At 50.4% G+C, this 4,413-nt stretch overlaps 1 pseudogene; it reads left to right on the forward strand.

Moving 5' to 3' along the window:
• Positions 1–3,671, forward strand: part of LOC102976853 (cytochrome P450 4F3-like) — a 10,135-nt pseudogene extending 6,464 nt beyond the window's left edge.
• The last annotated feature ends 742 nt before the right edge of the window (positions 3,672–4,413 follow it).

Genomic DNA, 4,413 nt, shown 5'->3' on the forward strand with positions numbered 1-4,413 from the left:
ATGTAGGGGACACGGGTTCGTGCCCCGGTCCGGGAGGATCCCACATGCCGCGGAGCGGCTGGGCCCGTGAGCCATGGCTGCTGAGCATGCGCGTCCGGAGCTTGTGCTCCGCAACGGGAGAGGCCACAGCAGTGAGAGGCCCGCGTACCGCAAAAAAAAAAAAAAAAAAAATCCCTTCTTAAAGAGTGATCAAGATGATGTAGTGCAATCATGTTCCTGGCACATAGTAGGTGTTCAGAAGGCTTTAGTTTCTAGTCTGCTTCATGGAAGCTCTGTAAATTCAGGACAGAAATGATGAAGATTGCATAGTAGTTCTTTCTGTGTTAGGTACCACCTTAAAACTCATGGACTCGAAAGAATTCGTGTTTATTATTGTTCATGAGATTATGGGTCAGTTGAGTCATTCTTCTCATCCTGGCTGGAATTACTCATGTGTTCGGGGTCATGGGTAGGTTCCATAGCTCTGCTGATCCAGGTTCAGCTTTGGCACATGTTTGGGGCTCGGCTAGCTGTCAGCTGGTTTAGGATGGCCTTGGTGGGACAATGGACTCATGTATTTGTCTCTCATCTTCCACTGGGCTAGCCTGGGCTTGACTGCATGGTGGGGGCTGGGCTCCAAGAGGATGAGCAGAAACATGCAGTACCTCTATTTTTTTTTTTGCGGTACGCGGGCCTCTCTCTGTTGTGGCCTCTCCCGTTGCGGAGCACAGGCTCCGGACGCGCAGTCTCAGCGGCCATGGCTCATGGGCCCAGACGCTCCGCGGCATGTGGGTTCTTCCCGGACCGGGGCACGAACCCGTGTCCCCTGCATCGGCAGGTGGACTCTCAACCACTGCGCCACCAGGGAAGCCCTGCAGTACCTCTTGAAGCCCGGTGTCAGAACTAGCACACCATAGTTTCCACCTCCTGTTGACAAAAGCAAGTCCCAGCTCAGCTCAGATTCAAGAGAAACAGGTTCCACCTACTAATGGAAGAGCTGAAAAATCTCACTGCAAAGAGTGAGGGTAAAGGGAGTGATAAAGAAATGGGGACATTTTTGCAATTGTCTACCACTATGATAACGATGAAGATGATGATGGTAGTTAACAATTATTTAACACTTACTGTATATCAAAAATAGTGGGCCAAGTCCATGGCATGTGTTGTCTAATTTATTTTCACAATCCTATGAGGTAGAGATGATTGTCATTGCCGTATTAAGGATGATGAAATGGAAGGTCAGAGAGGTTAGGGAACTTGCCCAAGATTTCTCATTAGTAAGTGAGTTGTGCATGGTGGAGCAGGAATTCTAACTTGGTTTGTCCAACACCAAAGCAGGTTGGTCATCTTAACTGCTACTAAAATTTGACAGTGGAAAAGCCAAATGGAAAGCAATGAGTTGACCAAGGGCACACAGAATATAAGAGGCAGAGCTGGACCTTGAAACCAGGTCTCCTGACTACCAGCTGTGGGGTCTTCATGTCTTGATAGTAACAGCTTCCACTCCCACTCAAGCCTTGTCTTCCCTGGGGGTAAGTGCTTGGGGCAGAGGACCAAGAGGCCAGGTCTAGGGGAGTCCATCCAGGTGGTTGAGATTGGGGAGGGGCTCAGGAGGGGGAAGTCTCAGCCCCAGCTCTGCCCTCTTCTCTGTCCAGGCCAAGTTGGCAGTGCCTGGGTTCAGAGGGCAGCACTCGTCTGGACATGTTTGACCACATCAGCCTCATGAGCCTGGACAGTCTGCAGAAATGTGTCTTCAGTTTCGACAGCAATTGCCAGGAGTAAGTCTCAGCCCAGGGCCTGGGAACATGAGCCATAGACCCAAGGGAGTAGATGGGGGAGGGAGGGAGGACTGACCAGAAGAATCAGAAGGGCCTTCCTGGAGGAGGTGGGTCAGAGCTGGACGTTGAAGGACAGGGAAAGGGAAAGAAAAGGAGCTATCCTTTCAGATAGGTAGAACTGTTTGATAAAGGCCAGGAGGCTAGGGTGAGCAGAACATGTGTAACAGTGAGGAGACGCCTTGGGTATGAGGTTGGAGGAGTGGGCAGAGTTATATCTTAAGGACATTCTGAAGTCAGACAAAGAGGATATGGACTTTATCCTGACGTTTCCAGGAAGCCACAGAAGGTCTTTGGCCAGATGAGAGTTGTGGTCAAAGCTGAGCTTGAACATCTGACTTGAGAGAAGACTGATTGTTGTGTAGATACAGGATGCGAGAAGACCACAAATGGGAGGAAACTTGAGCTTGGTGGAGAAAATGTGGCAGATTTGTGGGAAACTGAGAAAGAATGGCAGGTCCAGATGTTGTGTGGGAGAGCGGAGAGATGAGCATGATTCCCAAGCTCTGTTCTGAGATCTGGGACATGAGGCAGTTCACAGAGATGGGGGGGCAGAGAGAGAAACATTATTGAACGGCACTCTTTTCTGGATGGGATGTGGTCCTGGGTTACTGACTGGAAGTGCTCCTGCAGTATGAGATCGTGAAGGGAGGCAACAGCTTAAAATATGTGAAGCCTAGAAACCAGGAGCTTCCTCCTATCAGGGTTCCCAAGAGTTCCTATCAGGAAACAGAGTCTCTAAGAACAGATGGCCCACAGATGTACAATACTGCTTATTAAGGCTCTCTCTGGTCTGACCCTGTAGGAAACCCAGCGAATGTATTGCTGCCGTCTTGGAGCTCAGTGCCCTTGTGAAGAAACGGACCGAGTAGATCTTCCTGCACATGAACCTCCTGTACTACCTCACCGCGACGGGCAGCACTTCCACGGGGCCTGCGACCTGGTGCACGACTTCACAGAGGCTGTCATCAGGGAGCGGCATTGCACCCTCATTAGTTAGGGTTCCCAAGACTTCCTCAAGGCCAAGGCTAAGGCCGAGACGTTGGACTTAATTGATGTGCTCCTGCTGGCCAAGGTAGGCTTCTCTGGGATCTAAATTCAAGAGATAGACTGGGCGTTGTTTTCAAATGTCAGGTCAAAGAACTTGGACTTGATCCAGAGAGTGCTAGGGAGTCATAGAGAGTGCTTGAGGAAGGGAGGGACAGATCAGAGAGAAGTTTTAGATGTGACTGTGTAGAAGGCTGTCTGGAAGGAGTAAACAGGAGGCAGGAGACTAGGGAGGAGTCCTATGGGGTGGGCTCTGGAGATGAAGAGGGAAGAATCCTGCTTGGATGATGGAGCTTCAGGGACTATCTCAGGTTAGGCTCAGGTGTCCCCAGAACTGGTGTGATTTGGGGCATCTTGCTTTCTCTCCAGGATGAAGATGGGAAAGAACTGTCAGATGAGGACATCCGAGCTGAGGCTGACACCTTCATGTTTGAAGGTGAGGGTCCCAGTGTGGGACTACAGAGGGAGCATGAGGGTCCCAGTGTGGGACTACAGAATAGGCAGGGGTCTCTTCATCCCAGGGACTTGGCAGGTGGGCCCTGGATCACCCCGTCTTGCCCATCCTTCCCATCCTCTTTGTGGGGGGTGGTGGCAGAGGGGGGGGTTTGACATGGTGCTGTCCACCCTCTGGTGCTGAAGTAGCCCAGAGACCCAAGCCTGTACGGCTGCCCCTCAGGCCATGACACCACAGCCAGCGGCCTCTCCTGGGTCCTGTACAACCTTGCAAAGTACCCAGAATACCAGGAGCGCTGCCAGCAGGAAGTGCGAGAGCTCCCGAGGGACCGTGAGCCTAAAGAGATTGAATGGTGAGTGCCGGTCCTCATGGTCTGTTCCTGAACCCTTCTCATTGTCTCTGCTCCCAAGCTGGGATAGTGGAAAGACCTTTTTGTTGATTCTGTCATTACTGCTTAGTGGGAATAGGAGCAGAGCCCAGAGGCAGGGTCTGATACCCAGTCTGAATAGCAGGTGTAAGTCTGTAGTCTTTTGGGACAGAAAGATCTGAGTGTTCACATTAATGCCCCGCTAACTTACTATGTGACTTTATTAAAACCAATTCCCTTATCCGAATACCATTTTTCTCCTCTATAAATTGGGGGTGGAGTGGGGAATCTCTCCCCTACAGTGCTACTTGGAGTATTGTGACAATATGTGTAGAACAGATGCCACCCAATACATGTTCAGTATATGAAATTCTTTCCCCCTCTCTTGCTTTTCTGCCTTTGGTCTTCTCCCAAAGGCCCTCATTTCCCTTAATTTTTTCTCTTTTCTCTAATTCCCACTTAATAGTCTATTCCAGGGATTCACAAGAGATCTTTGGGGGTAAAAAAGTCATCCGTCTTTTTGTTCAGTAAACATGTCTACACCGCCTGCCCTTTCCCAACTCAGTGTCTAGTCCCACTGGAGTCCTACATGGGCAAGGCTGGGGCACAGAGGAAAGGAGATGAGGCTTGCTAGTAAAAAAGTGAATATGAATTCACCACTCTGGGTGTGTGTAGTGGACAGTGCCCAAGCCAAGGGGATAGCTTGTGCAAAGGCCAGTTTGGAAGCATGC

The sequence above is a fragment of the Physeter macrocephalus genome, chromosome 2 (assembly GCF_002837175.3).
Source record: "Physeter macrocephalus isolate SW-GA chromosome 2, ASM283717v5, whole genome shotgun sequence".
Lineage (NCBI taxonomy): Eukaryota > Metazoa > Chordata > Mammalia > Artiodactyla > Physeteridae > Physeter > Physeter macrocephalus.